This window comes from Podarcis melisellensis, assembly GCF_964234715.1.
Source record: "Podarcis melisellensis genome assembly, chromosome: 12".
Lineage (NCBI taxonomy): Eukaryota > Metazoa > Chordata > Lepidosauria > Squamata > Lacertidae > Podarcis > Podarcis melisellensis.
The window spans coordinates 18,687,404-18,705,215 of NC_138544.1; the positions used below are offsets into that span (position 1 = coordinate 18,687,404).

A 17,812-nucleotide genomic window follows, 5' to 3' on the forward strand; every position below is an offset into this window, starting at 1 on the left:
CCGAGGTACCACTGTACATTGATTTGTTCTGTTCAACCATTTATGTTCACAGATTGTACATTCATTGAATGTAACATGTGAATGCCCCTATCGTCCCTGAACATACAGGCTCCATCATGTGTATGTTCTCACTTATCTAACCTTATTAAAGATTTGCATGGTACAGTCTATTGCTGCACTGTTAGAGCAACACCTGTTGTATTACTGTACTGTTAAAACAACACCCTAAAAGACTAACTAAATTATCTTGGGGTGAGCTTTCATACACAAAAATTATGCTATCAGACACATGATGTGAACAGCAAAGATGATAAATATATCTATTTTACTGTCTATAACACCCACCCACCCAGTACACACACAAGTTCAAGAATGGGGGGAAAGCAGTTTCCAATGTGAGATTAAAAACTGAACTAACACATTTCTGAAATCCCATATATGAGTCAATCAATTGAAGTTAATGAGGTTCAATTACTAGGGGTTGACAAACTCATAGACAGGTCCTGGCACACCCAATCCTTGCTGATGGCTGTTCAATTGACATGATTCCACTTGTGAAATTATTACTCTTTGCAGGGAGCTAAAGCAGTAATTTAAAGTTGCAGTACTTTTGTGAGTTGCTTTTTTTCTTTACAAACCGTATATGTTAGGTAGGGGAAAATGAGTAAGAAAGGGAATGGGTGACTGACATAGTATTTTTCTTGTTTGACCCTTTCTGTTTCTACTAAAAAAATTGAAGATTGTATTTGGGGAGGTGTTTTTTGCTCTCAGAAACAAATACCATTGGGGTGGAATAAATAATAGATTGAGTTATAACTAGAGATGTGAAACTGGTTCAAACTGCCACACATGCCTATCAAAAATCTCCTGTGATGCTCTTCTCATTGCTGCTTGTAGGATCACTGCCACAAAAAGAAACACTTAGATACAGATCCAGCAGTGAAATGATAATGATAACATTGGTTTTGACCTATAAAGCCTTAAACGGCTCAGGACCTCAATACCTCAAGGACCGCCTCTTTCCATATGAACCTACCTGGACCCTGAGATCATCTTCTGAGGCCCTTCTTTGTGTGCCTCCTCCTCGAGAGGTTCGGAGGGTGGCAACACGAGAACAGGCCTTCTCTGCAATCATTCCCTTCTGTGGAATGCTCTCCCCAGGGAAGTTCGCTTGGCGCCTTTATTATACACCTTTAGGTGCTAGGCAAAAATGTTCCTTTTTAACCAGACCTTTGGTTGATACAATTTACATCCTATGACCTTTTAAAATGTGTATTGGGGGGGGCTATTGAGTTGTTGTTTTTATTTTTATAAGGTATTTTGTAGTTTTATATCTTGATTTTATTCTGTGAACTGTCCTGAGACCCCCAGGTATAGGGCGGTATAATAATAATAATAATAATAATAATAATAATAATAATAATAATAATAATAATAATAATAATAGACCTCATGAAGGATAACATCTGGAACACACATTGTCTCCTGGGAAATTAAAAGATTTTATTCTGTAGCTGTCAATGCACATGCCTTTCAAATTTCAAATTGTTGGTGGTCACTTTAAGTATGAGTGTGGTGTAGTGGCTAGAATGTTGGACTAAGATCTTTGAGACCAGGGCTGAAATCCCCATTCAGCCATGGAGGTGACCTTGAGCCCATCACAGCCTCTCAGCCTAGCCAACCTCACTGGGTTGTTATGCCCAATGCATATGTCTTTCTCCTTTTCCAAACCACTGCTCGCCACCGATGCTTCAAAGAACACCTTTTTCCAGGTGCTTTAAACCAGGCCCCACATTCCACTCAGATGCCTCCACCTGAGCCTGGTTAAAGTGCAAAATCCCTATTTGAAGCATCCTCCTTTAAACACTAGAGGATGGCACTGTGGTCTAAACCACTGAGCCTCTTGGGCTTGCCGATCGGAAGGTTGGCAGTTCAAATCCCCAAGACGGAGTGAGCTCCTATTGCTCTGTTCCAGCACCTGCCAACCTAGCAGCTCGAAAGCATACCAGTGCGAGTAGATAAATAGGTACCCCTGCGGCAGGAAAGTAAACGACATTTCCGTGCGCTCTGGCTTCCAACACGGTATTCTGTTGCACCGGAAGCAGTTTAGTCATGCTGGCCACATGACCCAGAAAGCTGTCTGTGGACAAAGGCCAGCTCCCAAGGCCTGAAAGCAAGATGAGTGCCGCAACCCCTTAGTCACCTTAGACAGGGGTCCTTTATCTTTACCTTTAAACACTGCACTGGGGATTTCAAGAGGTGGACAGGACCATCCACAAACCAGTCATTTGGCATCATGTGGCTGACACTAAAATTTGGCCAGGCTGCAAGTTGTGGTTCCCCTGTTGTGGAATTCCTCCCCCCCCCAACTAGTGAGGTGCACCTCTCTTTCTCATTATTAACTTTCAGCAGAAATTTGGAAACATTCTTGTTTGCCCAGACATTCAGTGGATGAATGTTCCTGGTAGTACCACAATCATTTGCTTTGGTTTTTGTTTTAAAATTTACAGAAATGGTGGCCATGTTGCTGCATAACGTCCCTCTGCCACATTATACTCCTTGTGTAAGAAACTGTTTGCGTAGCATGCAAAAAGCGCCAAAAACCAGTCATTCGTAGTACATGGATAGGCCATGGGCAACCATCCAAATTAAGTTCGAGTGGCCACAATAACTAAGAGATTTGTTTGATGCAAGCGTAGGCAGGAAAGAAGGGAGAAGTGTGCTTGAAATGTCATACAGTGGTACCTCAGGTTACGAACACCTCGGGTTAAAGACACTTCGGGTTACAGACTTCACTAACCTGGAAGTAGTACCTCAGGTTAAGAACTTTACCTCAGGATGAGAACAGAAATCACGTGTTAGCGGCACAGCAGCAGCGGGAGACCCCATTAGCTAAAGTGGTACCTCAGGTTAAGAACAGTTTCAGGTTAAGAACGGACCTCTGGAAGGAATTAAGTTCGTAACCAGAGTTACCACTGTATTGGGCACATTCCACCTGTTCAAAGTTTGGGGCTTTGTTTTGTTTATTTTATCCTCTGCACAAACCCCACGCTAGGGGGGTGAAGCAGCAGCCAAATAGTCTAACAAGTGGCTTGTCAGCGAGGAATGTCCTAGCTGTAAGTATGGAGTCATCTTGACACTTTTCAGCCAATCCTCTGAGGATAATAAGTAAGGAGGACAAAATGAGTGCAGCCCTCCAGGGCCTCCCCTTAAGAGTTTAAAAGCAAAATATTGATTTTGAGTTACCCTGCTTCAACTCAGCTTCACTCTCATGATATTTTTATTCCCTTGCATATTGCCAAGTCCATTTGTTTTGTTTTTAGTCTTTTTTTCCTTCCAAATCACTGGTGAAACTGGCATGTCCATGTAACATTCCTGTACCTAAAAATACAGTCAATTGACACCTTGAAGGTTTCCAGGCAACTCTAACCATTTGTGACATCTTTAGCTGCCTCTCCAGTATGTTCAAAACAGATAAAGTGGATGAATTGATTTTAGTTGTCTAAAACCCTTGACAAAATCTCTCGGTGGCCATCCAAGCTGGTCTCTTGATGATTTAGATGGCTTTTGCTTCCAACACAAATGTGATCCTTCCTGACTCTCCACTTTGCCTTTTAACTCCATCCACAGTGGGTGTCCCCTTTCTGAAGGCAGAGCAGTTCCTTGCCTGCAACAGGGCCATCCCAAGGCATTTTGCTGCCTAAAGCAAGGGGCAAAAGGGGGTGATGCCCCCTTATTCCACATGCAGAAGCCAACCAGGCGGACGGTTAACTCTTAAACACCAACTACAGATAGACAGACCAAACCCAACTGTGTTCTGTGCCTGTTTCACAGGTGTACAATCGTAGACCAGAAAAGCAGGTTTAAGTAAGGTCCTAAGACAGTATGACCTGGACCCAGAAACCCTTTCCTCTAACAGCTGTCTTCCTCCCAACTCACACAGACAGGAAGAAACACAGGAAGGAAAAATAACAAGCTTTGGTGACCTCTCCACGCATACAAGTGCTGCCCCCTAGCTAGCAAAAAATCATCTGTCTGGGGATTTCCCCCCAGGTTTTCTATATTTGTGTCTCAGAATGATTAAGCTTTAGTGAAGGGGTCCCCCCAAGATTTATGGGATTTCCCCTGAAATACCACTCTGCTCAATATTAGCAAATATAGCAACAATAAGTGGGGTGCTTTTTTTAAAAAAAAACAGTCCCTTAAGTCAGTCCACCTAATGACATTAAAAGAAAGAAAACCGTTAAAGGGCACCAAAAGTGATTTGGAAACTTTAAAGAAAGAAGCACTCTAATTATAATAATTAATGTAGGCCTACAAGCTCTGCTGTCACACACTGAAGCCTATACTGTGAGAGAAAGGGGTGCAAGACACCTGACCCAGCTCACTGCTTCCAAGTAAATTTCTGTATTCCCCAGCACGCTCTCCTAAACAGCCTCAGATGTCAAGGAAATAAACAACTATCTGACTTTTAGAAGACATCTGAAGGCAGCCCTGTTTAGGGAAGTTTTTAATGCCTGATGTTTTATTGTATTATTGTATTTTTATTTTATTTTTTTATAAATATTTTATTAGGTTTTTAATAAACAAATTTCCACTTTCAAATACATACTTCCATAGATCCAATGGACTCCCCCCATCTCCCGAGCACTGCATTCCCTGTGTAACCAAAACCTCAGCAATTTGTTAACTTATTTTATACATAACAATATGTCTTCCATTTTATCGTGTTATCTGATGTAAACATTTCAGTACAATTGCATTAATTTTTAATTTCCACACAATAAAAATATTTCATTACCTCACTTCTGTCTTATAGTGTCTTATTTATCAATCCAGAAATTTGCCGATACTGAAGCTATACCTTCCTAGAAAGGAGCATTTTTTAACATTCATACAACTTATAATGCTTTTTCAAATAGTCCTTAAAATTTTCCCAAACTTCCTCCGTTTCTTCTTCTCCCGAGTCTCGAATTCTGCCAGTCATTTCAGCCAACTCCATATAGTCCATCAGCTGCGTCTGCCATTCTTCCAATGTGGGTAGATTTTGTGTCTTCCAGTGCTTTGCCAACAAAATCCTCGCTGCTGTAGTAGCGTACATAAAGAAAGTTCTATCTTTCTTGACCATCCTCTGGTCTACCATGCCCAGAAGGAAGGCCTCCGGTTTCTTAGGTAAGGTGAATCTCAGCACCTTTTTTAGTTCATTATGTATCATTTCCCAGAAGGCCTTCACTTTCGGGCAGGTCCACCAGAGGTGTAGAAATGTCCCTTCCTCTTCCTTACATTTCCAACATTTATTATCGGACAGGTGATATATCTTTGCAAGCTTGACTGGGGTCATGTACCACCGGTATATCATTTTCATAATGTTTTCCTTCAAGGCAGTACATGCCGTGAATTTCATTCCGGTGTTCCATAACCTTTCCCAGTCTTCAAACATAATGTTATGCCCCAAGTCCTGTGCCCACTTTATCATAGAGGATTTGACAATCTCATCCTGTGTGTTCCATTTAAGCAGCAAGTTATACATTCTCGAAATTAGCTTAGATTTTGGCTCAAGCAACTCTGTTTCTAGTTTCGATTTTTCCTCCTGAAAACCCACTTTTTTGTCTGCTTTAAAAACTTCCTGGATTTGAGCATAATGCAACCAATCTCGCACCTTGTTTTTTAGCTTTTCCATACTCTGTAACCTCCATTTATCTCCAATTTTTTCAATTATTTCCCAATATTTAGGCCAGTGGGCCTCCATATTGAGTCTTTTACGTGCTTTGGCCTCCATCGGTGAGAGCCACCTCGGAGTTTTACTCTCCAATAAGTCTTTATATTTTGACCAGACCATGAAAATTGCCCTTCTGACAATATGGTTTTTGAACAATTTATGAACTTTAACCTTGTCATACCACAAATATGCATGCCACCCAAAAGCATTATCAAATCCCTCCAGGTCAAGGACATCGGTGTTCTCCAATAAAATCCAATCCTTCAACCAGCAGAGGGCTGCAGCTTCATAATATAACCTCAAGTCCGGCAGGGCAAACCCCCCTCTTTCTTTCGCATCTGTTAGTATTTTAAACTTTATTCGGGGCTTTTTGCCCTGCCAGACAAATTTAGATAAATCCCTCTGCCATTTTCCAAAACATTCCACCTTATCCACGATCTGGAGGGCCTGAAACAAAAATAACATTTTCGGCAATACATTCATCTTTATAGCAGCTATTCTGCCCAGCAAGGAAAGTTTTAATCTTGACCATGTTTCCAGATCTCTTTTGATCTCTGACCAACATTTCTCATAGTTGTCCTTAAATAAATTCAAATTTTTGGAGGTCAAATGCACCCCTAGGTACTTTACTTTTTTAACCACATTTAGTTCTGTTTCTTTTCTGAACTCCTCTATTTCAGTAGTTGTCAAGTTTTTTGCTAAAACTTTAGTTTTTTGTTTATTCAGCTTGAATCCCGCCACCCGACCAAAGTCAGAAATTAATTCTAACGCTCTTTTAGTACTAGAGGCTGGCTCCTGTAATGTTAATACCAAGTCATCTGCAAAAGCTTTCAGTTTATATTGTTTCTCTCCGACCACAATTCCCTGTGTCAACCAGTCATTTCTAATCATGTTCAATAGCACCTCCAGGACTAAAATAAACAACAGAGGAGATAGAGGGCACCCCTGTCGTGTCCCTTTTTCAATTTTGAACTCCTCTGTCACCACGTTGTTTACTATCAATTTAGCTTTTTGTTCTAAATAAATTGCTTCTATTCCATTTTCAAACCCCCGCCCTACTCCCATCCTTTCCAAATTTTTCTTCATAAACAGCCAAGAAATGTTGTCAAAGGCCTTCTCCGCATCAATAAAAATCAACACCGCTCTTGTGTTTGAATTAATCTGTAAAAACTCCAAAATGTCAATGATGTTTCTTGTGTTGTCAAATAAATGCCTACCAGGGAGAAAGCCTGCTTGGTCCTTATGAATCACTTCATTTAAAACTTTCTTAAACCTACTTGCCAAAATGTCTGCAAAAATTTTGTAATCCACATTTAGGAGTGAGATAGGACGGTAGTTTTTAAGTTGAGTTTTTTCAGATTCTAGTTTTGGGATCAACGTGATGAAAGCTTCTTTCCACGTTTCCGGTGCCTTCCTCCCCTTCATAATCTGGTTGCAAACTTCCAGCAATGGTTGTATCAATGAGTCCTTCAGTACCTTATAATATTTGGAAGTAAGCCCATCAGGTCCCGGAGATTTGCCCAGTTGAAGGTTCTGAATGGCGCATTCAATTTCTTGGGTTGTAATATTACAGTTCAGGATTGCTCTCATTTCCTGGGGTATTTTTTGTAATCCATTAGTTATAACAAATTGGTCCACCTCTGAACTTTTTTGTGGCCTTTGAGAATAAAGTTCTTTGAAATATCTCTGGAAGGACTTTCTAATTTCGTCGGGTTTCTGAACCATTCTCCCTTCAATCTCTAGATTTGTAACTGTATTAAGTTTTTGTCTCTTTTTCAACTGCCAAGCCAACAATTTTCCACATTTGTTAGCAGATTCAAAGGATCTTTGTTTCATTTGTTTAATTTTCCATTCCACCTCTTGATTTATCAGTTTCGAATATTGTGCCTGGAAAAACTTCACTTCTCTCAATACTTCCTTTGATTTAGGCCTGGATCTCAGTTTTCTCTCTCCTTCTCTTATTTTCTCCAAGATCTTCTCCTTCTTTTCATTCCAGAGTCTTTTTTTAATCGTGTTCTGTTGTATTAGAAACCCTCTTATAACTGCTTTGCTTGCGTCCCAGATTATTCTTTTTTCCACATTTGTCTTTAAGTTTATTTCAAAATAGTCCTTTAAAACTTTTTGGGCCTTCTTAACAATCTCCTGATCTCTTAACAAAGCGTCATTCATTCTCCATCTGAACGATCCGGTTGTATTTAATCTCAATTCCATTCTCAAGGCGTTGTGGTCGGAGCAGGTTTTTGGGCAGATTTCCACTTTTCTGGTCTTAGGTGCCAGCCCTCTAGTTATCCATATTTGGTCGATTCGCGTCCATGTCATATGGGCCTCAGAAAAGAAAGTTCCTTCTTTCCCTAGAGGGTTCTTGATCCTCCATATGTCAATCAAATCCAAATTGTCAGTCATTTCAAAAAAAGTTTTTGGTAGTCTGCCATCTTTCGTTATATTAGCACTTTGTGACTTATCCATATTCACTGAGGCGACACCGTTCATATCTCCCAACATGATAATGTTGTTATAGTCCAAATAGTCCAGCATAATCTCGTGCAGCTTCTTAAAAAATTCCGATTTTCCATCATTTGGGGCGTAGATTCCTAGAATTAAAAACTTTTCTCCTTGTGTCTGGATTTCAATTGCCAAAATTCTGCCCTGTTCATCTTTAAATACAAATTTTGGGGACAAGTTCTCCTTTGCATAAATCACCACTCCTCTTTTCTTAACTTTATCCGATGAAATAAATTCTTGGCCTAACCTTTTATTGATTAACACTTTTCTGTGGAGTCTTGTCACATGTGTTTCTTGCAGGCAAATAATGTCCAATTGTTCTTTTTTCAAAATATGAAATACTTTTCTGCGTTTTTCTGGAGAATTCCCGCCATTTATATTCCAACTAAGAAGCTGTAGAGACATCCCGGCCTACTTCTTGGGTATCACAGTTGGGTATCTAATTTGTCGTCCTTTTCCGGAAGCTGTGGTGCCGGGCCGCCTCCAGATGGTATGGATCCTGGTGGTAATCCCGGTGGTGGAGGCCAGGAATCTGCGGCTCTCTTTTGGAGGTCCTCCTCGTTATCGTGTAGGAACTTCTGGTGGTCTTCTGGTGTTTTAATTCTTACCTTCTTTCCTCTATAGGTGAATGACAGACCTTGAGGAAATTCCCACCTATAAGGGATTGCGTTGTATCTTAACAATTTGGCCAAATCTGTGTATGTGGCTCTAAGGTCCAACAAATATTTAGGAATGTCTCTATAAATTTCTGCCCTTTTGCCTTCGACTTCCAGGGATTTTTTAAAATGTTGGCCTAATATCTTGTCTCTTTCCTCTCTTGTTCTCAAACAAACCAAACAGTCTCTGGACTTATCTTTCTTAACCGATCTTCCCAGTCTGAAGGCCGTCACAATCTTGAAATCTTTATCTTCTTCAACCCCCCAAAATTTAGAAAACAACTCCGTCAAGAATTTCTCTAGGTTGCCCTGTTCCAACTCTGGGACAGCCCTCAGCCTAAGATTACATTCCTTACTTTTCAGTTCCACCATTGACAGGTAGGCTTGCTGTTCTCCTACCTGTCTTTTCAGAGGTCTTACTTCCCCTTTGATCTCTTCCACCTTCTTGCACGCTTGCTCAGCTTTTTGATTGGCTTCCGCAGCTAGTTTGTAGTTCTCCGCCGTAGCTCCTTGCAGTTTCTCAATAGCCTGAGTGTGCTGCGAAACCTGATCTGTTAACTTGCTGATAGTAGATGTAGCTCTATCAATTTTAGATGACTGATCGTCCACCTTCTTATTCAGAAGTGCCAGTTGTTCCAAAATTTGTTTCAAGACTGGATCAGTTCCTCCAGCTGCCATTTCTTCTATAGCAGGCGTTTCAACTTCTTCCTCCTGCGCCGTCAGCACAGTTGGCACCGAGGATCTACGATGATGAATCAAGGTTGTTTGGACAAGCTGCCCAGCTCTCTTATCTTTTTTCTTTTCTTTAGCTTCCTCAGCTAAAGCTTCCTTAGCTTTAGCTGCTCTTGTTTTCGCTGGGCCACTCATTCCCCAGCTGCTGTTCAAGGTCAAATAGTCTTTCAATCCATGAGAAAGGCAAGTCCAGAGTATAAACAATTAAACCACAAAAAATCCCAATAGGATACAGTTCCCAGACCTCTATACCTCCGCAAATCCACTAGGGGGGGTTTTCATAGGGAAGAAAGTTTCTTTTCCACCATCAAAGCTCCTATTTCAACTGAAGTCCCCAAGTTCAGAAAGGAGGCTTTCAGAAAGTTCTGTTTCAAATTAAAGCCACAAGGTAACGGAGAGGTTTCAATGACAATATTAAAGCGATAGTGTATCCATCAATGCAACAGTTTATGTTAAGAAAAAAGTTTCAGCAGCCTGACAGTACTCCTTTGCAACACTGGCAGTCCAATAACTCGGTTATCCCCTTCAATTCCACATTTCTTCACAATAGGAGGAGGATTCTCTAACACAATGAACCAAAAAATTTACTTCTTCACTCTTTTCAATTTCTAGAAACACACAGTCTATTAATGCCCCTTCTTACTTCTTTCAAAGTCTCTTTTTAGCGCTTCAGCCCGCATCGGGTTCTTTGCTTTGCTCTGATTAGCAGGACCGGAAGGCGGACTTCCTGTTACTCGCCTCCCGTTTTCAGCCGAAATAGACAAATTTGAATTAATCTTTGGTACCCCTTACTCACGGGTAGATTGCAGCCAATTTCGATGTTTTTCAAGAAGAAAGGTCGGCGCTCATCAGCAACAGCAGCGCGGCTTCACTTCCGCGAAAAGAGCGATGAACTCACAGCGCCGCTCCCCCGTTCACGATCCGGAGCCTCTTACGAGGTCCCTTCCTCGCTTCTGGGGGGGCTTCTGGCACCCGCCGAGTCCCACGGCCACAGGCTCGCTCTGCCTGCGGTTTATCTGAATGGGTCTCCGCTTCGCCGTAGCGGACGACCCTTTTTCGCGGAGCCCCTCTTCACTGAGTAAAGAGGACCGCCATTGCCGTTTTGCGCCGCCTCCGGAAGTTCTGTATTATTGTATTTTTAATATTTTGTTGGAAGCCGCCCAGAGTGGCTGGGGAAGCCCAGCCAGATGGGTGGGGTATAAATAAATGAATAAATTAATTATTATTATTATTATTATTATTATTATTATTATTATTATTATCCATCCCTGAATTGAGCTTCTGGAGTCTATATGCACTGCAGACTTTTCTCTTTCCAAACTTCTGTCTTCAGATATCCTTCCTCCAAAAAAAACACCCCCAAGTATCAAATCCTACACCAGTTCCATGGATTGAACCCAGAACCTTTGCATGGAAAAGTGTGTAGTCTATTACAGAGCTGTGGACATTTCCTACAAAACCTAGGAAATTTGTATTATTGAGTCAACACAGCCTTACAATGATCACACAATGATTACATTCACACTGCCCATCCTATTTGCACTCAGTTATCTATATTCATGGGTTGTTCTGTGGATCTGCAAATTAAGGATTAGTTTAGTTTTGATGCCTTATTATACTTTGTTTAGATTACTGGTTAATCCAGCCCTGTAGGGCCAAACATAGTATACAACTGCACATAAAATGTACGTCACTATGTACATCTCTTAGAGCTATTCAATTCTACACACGGTGCATACAGACTGGATTTATTTCCTCTTTTCTTCCATTTTTAGGCTCTGCCAGCTCAACCTAAGTACTTTCCTTCTCTGTGCTGTCGTTCTCTTTCCCATGAGACCGTTCAAACAGAAAAAGAACAGTTTGTTTTCTCTGAGCTAGGAGACAGAAAATCTTAAAAGAGCTGCACATTTTAGAAGAACACGAACAAATCATAATGGTGCCCACTAGTGCTTCTGTGCTGTAACTTTGTTTAACTTTCTCTTAAAGATTTGCATGTTAAATATTTTGTCATCCAGTGTGCATAAAGGCTTATGAGCCAAAGAAAGCTCCATAAAGCAGTCTATACTACTGTGTACTAGTCAGTGAGTAGTTGCTATTATTTGATGAGGACAAACTCTGAAAGTCAGTAAGTGAAGGCAGCTTATCGTGGCATGGGGAGCAAATGATTTGCAAAGTTTCACCAGCTTAATGTCACAGTGATGTTTAAGACACAGTGACAGATCCAGTTGGCATTACCATGCATTGAATTTATTGTACCCCTAGACTCTATAAATGTCTTGTATCATTTGATTTTTTTGAGATTAAATATTGTTCTTCCCTTTGTGTTGAAAAGCAGATTATAGATGCTTAGATAAAATTTGACTGAACTATAGTTACCTGCCCTTAGGCTAAAATATTAGCAACCACAAAAGATTGGAATTGCCTTAAAGTGAACCAATTTATAAAGAATTTGAATTTAACTAGTACAGCTTCCTCAATTTGCAAAGTCTGAAAATGTTAATTCTGATTGGGAAGGGGAACTTTGTCTCAGCCAGGTCATTTGTTCTGTTCCTTCAAACTGTTAGAGTTTCTGAAATGTGCATGAACAGTTGTGGCCTCTAAATGGCTGCAGATTACTCCAATTAACAAATGAATTGACTCTCCACAGAACACTAATATGGCAACATGAAACAACTAACTTCAAAGTTTAACCATTCTAGCCTGCTATAGAATTTCCTTTCAAACAAAGGAGATGGTGTGTGTTTTCAGCTACCTACCGGTTCAAGTCTGACTTCAAAGCTGCCAAAGTGAACAAAAATGTGATATAGTTTAGTTGCTTAAGAAGCCAGGCTATAGCCCAAGAAGGTCCTAATTCAACTTTTACGTCTGCTGTGGATTCACAAGCTGCGAGCGGGCAATTCACTCTTGCTCAATTACCCATCCATAAAATGGGGATGATGATAATAATACAGAGTACAGTCGTACCTTGGAAGATGAAAAGAATCCATTCCAGAAGTTCATTTGATTTCCAAAACATTCAGAAACCAAAGTGTGGCTTCTGATTGGCTGCAGGAAGCTCCTGTAGCCAATAGGAAGCCCCGTCAGACATTCGGCTTCCAAAAATAGTTCGCAAACTGGAACAGTCACTTCCAGGTTTGCGGCCTTCATGAGCAAAATGTTCGAGAACTAAGCTGTTCGAAAACTGAGGTACGACTGTAGTTGTAAAAAGGACTTCACCCGTGTATGGGAAGAACTTTGAACATGATGAGAAACCTGTATTTCTGCTCTACTTTGAATTTGTTGTCTCAGGAACAAACTGGACAAATAGATTGTGGGCTTCCCATCCCCATGTGGTGATCTTTTCATGGCACATGAGTTGAGATGTACACACACAGCCACTACACCACAGCAAATCTTGCCCAGTTTGTTTAGGGGAAGGCCATCGGCTTTGCCTGCAGAAGGTCTCCTATTTTCCAGAGCTAGGACAAACACCTAGAGAACCAATCAATGCAAACACTATTGAGCTAGAAGAACCATTGATCAGACTTGGTATAAAACAACTTCCAGAGTTCCTCTGACAATTTCAAAAGAAACAAAAGGGATAGAAATGAAGGCCGAGAGGGAGTGATCTGAGGTAAAAGGCTCTGGTTTTCTGATGCTGCTTCAACACTTGGAAGGAAGGAAGGAAGGAAGGACGGAAGGAAGGAAGGAAGGAAGGAAGGACGGAAGGAAGGAAGGAAGGAAGGAAGGAGAGGTGTGAAATTCAAGAAGCAGTGAGTTCCAGAACAGAGAGATGACAGACACACACAAAACTTGAGAGTTAGACACAAGAAGGACTAGCAATGCAAGAATGACAATAAAGAGAGAGGAAGAGAAGCTAAAGGAGGAGGAGTCCAAGTGTGCAGAGATCTAAAAATACAAGGTAAAATGGATCCAATTAAGGAGACTGGATACATTGAATGAAGAAAGTGTAACGAAGGAGAATTGCAGCCCAATGAGATAGAGGGGGGAAATGCCAACCAGCACTAGTCAAACACCAACCTTGGTTAAAAATGAGATTTCTAAAAATTGTGTGTTTGTGGATCTCTCTGTCATGTGCTCATAAGATCAGGACAGTGCCAAAATTCACACTTGATAACTTGGTGTCTAAAGGATGAACATGGTTGTGCATGTAAAAACCTCCTCAGGGGAGGGGGGGGGAATGAAGGTCATGCCATTTCACTGCCTGTGCAATGGCAGAATCCCCTACTCCCACTTTCCTACCTTGATAATGAGGGACATAACCTTTTATCAACCTGATTATACAAAGTGCCATAAATGAGCAACAAAGGTGCATTTTTGCCTGCAGTGGTTGTAGGACAAGGGATTGGATGAGTCCAAACAACTCCAGATGACTTAGCAGGCTAGTTGTGCCAGGCAGTGTATGATACTGGTCTTGATGGTTTTCCTTTGTCTTCGGCTAGATCACTGTTGTTGCAAATTCCTGAATATTCATCAATTGGAAATAGCATTTATTGCTAAGTAAAAGCAGACTGCCCCCCCCCCGAATATAATAGCTATTCCTGGAGGGAAAATACTATGCAGGGAATAACATCACTATGTTCCTTCTTTATCGGAAGTGCTAGGTGCGTTTCAGTCAAGGACTGTAGCAGGAGGGGGTAATCTGTGGCTGTTCGGATACTGCTGGACCACAACTCCCATCAGCCCCAGTCAACATGGCCAGTGGTCAGGGAATAATGGGAGCTGCAGCCTAACAATACTTGGAAGGTCACAGGTAACTATTCTTGGACTGGAAGCATCTCCATCATCATCATCATCATCATGATTTTATTTTTCTGCCACCTTTCCATAGTTGAAACTATGCTCAAGGCGGCTTACAACATGACAAGATTTACATAATTACAAACAACGTAACAGAAGTCATAAACAATAAATAAATCACATCAAAAAGTACACGGTCTAATGGAAACAATTTCCACATAAATCATAAGATCTAAAGCTAAAGATACAACAATAATATAATAACAGCAACAGCTCTCTCAACACTGCCCTCCCCCGTAAACAATACTCCAGCCCAAGAATCTGTTCAACAGCCTCAGCTTTTGTAGCTGGAGTCAGTCAGCACTCCACTCTCCCAGGCCAGATGGGAAAGGACCAGCAATGCAGGGTGCAGGTCTCCCTGTTGGTCTATTGAAGCAAAAACAGCAACAAAGCACTGTTAGGGACTAACACAGTTATTGTGGCATAAGCTTTCATGGACTAGAATCAACCGCTTTATCAGGCACATGAAGCACAGTTCTTAACTGGCAGGTATATAGATGAAAAATGTCTACTTCGTATAGTGAAATCTGGTACCATCCGTGGTGCAAAGGTTTAGCTATGTTAATCGTTTGTATCTATGTGTGAGAAGGAGAGAACTTTTGTGGACTTCTGTGACTTTGCAAGCTGCATTGCATCTCTCTCTCTCTCTCTCTCTCTCTCTCTCTCTCTCTCTCTGTGTGTGTGTGTGTGTGTGTGTGTGTGCAGGAGGGGTTTATTTTACCTTTCTAATTTCACCTGTCTGTTGTGCAGCTATTTAAAAATCTAAGAACCCTCCAGGGGTGGGGAGGAGTTGCCACACTAGGAAAAAGGTTAGCTGTTATTTTAGCACGGCTAATACCCATTACATTTTCTTACTTGTTGTTGTTGTTTAGTCGTTTAGTCGTGTCCGACTCTTCATGACCCTATGGACCAGAGCACACTAGGCACTCCTGTCTTCCACTGCCTCCCGCAGTTTGGTCAAACTCATGCTGGTAGCTTCGAGAACACTATCCAACCATCTCGTCCTCTGTCATCCCCTTCTCCTTGTGCCCTCCATCTTTCCCAACATCAGGGTCTTTTCCAGGGAGTCTTCTCTTCTCATAAGTTGGCCAAAGTATTGGAGCCTCAGCTTCACGATCTGTCCTTCCAGTGAGCACTCAGGGCCGATTTCCTTCAGAATGGATCGGTTTGTTCTTCTTGCAGTCCATGGGACTCTCAAGAGTCTCCTCCAGCACCATAATTCAAAAGCATCAATTCTTCGGCGATCTGCCTTCTTTATGGTCCAGCTCTCACTTCCATACATCACTACTGGGAAAACCATAGCTTTTACTATACGGACCTTACTTACTTATTTTCTTACTTAATGGTGCTTAGATTTATAGTTTCTTTTTTCATGTCTAAATAATAATAATAATAATAATAATAATAATTTTATTTATACCCTACCCTCCCCAGCCAAGGCCGGGCACAGGGCGGCTAACAAGCAATAATAAAAACAAGTTGAATGAATACAACTTAAAAACAAGATTAAAATACAACATTGAAACATTAAAATGCAGCCTCATCACAGGAGGAGAAAGGAAAAAAGAAAAAAGAAAGTTAGGGAAAAGTCAGTTCAGAAGTTTACAAAAGGTAAATATTTCTAGACGACTGTACAAAATAGTACAGCTAAATCAAAACGTATAGCTCTAAAATGTGTGATATAAACAGATACAGAAGGTAAAAACTTAATAAAAAATAAAGAGAAAAATAATAAAACAAAGAGAAAATAACCAGATTTAGAGGAGAATTACTATATATATGGGGTATAGGGCCATTGTCTCTGGTTTTAAATCTGAAACAGATTTAATTGACAATTGCAACTTTGAAATATATTTCATCTTAGTTGACGTTTTAAACCCTATGGAACCAATCCTGCAAAAGCATATGTCCATTTTAAATTGCCTTTTGCTTCAGTGCAGTGATTCATAATGCATAAAATGAAGAGTGTTAATCAAATATTTTACAGGATCAGGGTCATTTAATTTTCAACTTCTTAAAGAGTTTTGCTTTAAGACACATCATTTGAGACAGAACTATGTGATAATTAATAATATAATCAAGCTATTAGTGGCTGCCATGTATTCTTTTCCTTGTAATTAAAGAACAACTGAATTAATATTCCTTGTTGGTGCAGAATTGCAGATATTGTAGAATTGTCATGTAGCCTCTGTGACAGTCATATTCCAGCCTGGGCCCCTGGGTATCTGGAGAAGAGCAACTTGGCCACATCTCTTGTACCCGCACTTTCCCTATTTGAGGTACTTGCCACCACCAGATAAGAAATTACTTATTTGCCAAGCTGGCCATTCTCAAATAGCCTCCAAAATTTCCCTGGAGTTTCTCTGAAAACTTCCTTAGGTAGCATGATTATCAAATTTCTAATCATGAGAGTATTTAGAATAAACTGAGACCACAGATGTTTTATGAAACAAGAAATGAGTTTACTATGATGGAAGAAATGGAAAAAAATATTGAGTTCTAGAGGCTGCCACCCTTGTTTGCATTGCTCACCAACCCGGCCTGTCTCCCATTAGACCTCGCCAACCCCCCGTCATCACAGCTTGCGCCAAACTCAACTTTACTATCTCTTACAAAAGGGGTGTGGAATCTTTTCTGGCAGCACAGCCAGATCTTTATTTTCCCCAAGCTGGGCAGGCCAAAGGTAACAGATGCTTGTGGCTGCCCACCTGTCAATCACCTGATGTCCTAGTGAGGTCAGGTACTCTTCCTTATGATGCTGTGACTGTTGGGACTTCAAAGCGAACCATGGAACTTTCAAACCTCCATGGGGTTTGATACTGGGGTTGGCAGTGAGTGCCCATCTGCCCCTGTAGCTGATGGCTAAGTGGGATCAGGCCTTTAAACAGTCCACTCCACGCTTCTCCTTCAAACCTCCATAGAGGCTCGAAAGATAGGGTTTGCAGATCTTGAGAAAGGTACAGTCCTGCCACCCATTCACTGACGGGGTGGGAGCACACCTTCAAATACCCCCCTCCAAGCTTCTCCTTCAAACCCTCAGTGCTTGAGAAAATACATATATGAGAAAGGAGGGTATTCCCCCAAAAGAGTCCTGTTGAAATTTTACAAAGTGGTTTTATTTACTGCTTCTTCTTTTCCTATTCTTTACATTTCATCAAAACTATAAATTACTGGTGTTGTACGCTGAAAGAAAATGAAATGAAAATGATGCACTGGTGGAAGGGATGTGGGTGGCACTGTGGTCTAAAATACAGAGCCTAGGGCATGCCAACCAGAAGGTTGGCAGTTCAAATCCCTACGATGGGGTGAGCTCCCGTTGCTCAGTCCCTGCTCCTGCCAACTTAGCAGTTTGAAAGCACTCCAGTGCAATTAGATAAATAGGTACCGCTCTGGCAGGAAGGTA

General features: G+C 41.1%; 1 protein-coding gene across 6 annotated transcripts in view; it reads left to right on the forward strand.

The window, feature by feature from the left end:
* Window positions 1-17,812, forward strand: part of EOMES (eomesodermin) — a 156,864-nt gene that overhangs the window by 126,163 nt on the left and 12,889 nt on the right. Inside the window, exon 2 of one of the 6 annotated variants that reach the window (XM_081883258.1) lies at window positions 13,282-13,510. The exons of the other annotated variants lie outside the window; for them this stretch is intronic. The gene's annotated coding sequence lies outside the window, so the exon portion shown is untranslated. The remainder of the gene's footprint in view (window positions 1-13,281; window positions 13,511-17,812) is intronic. 6 annotated transcript variants of the gene reach the window in all.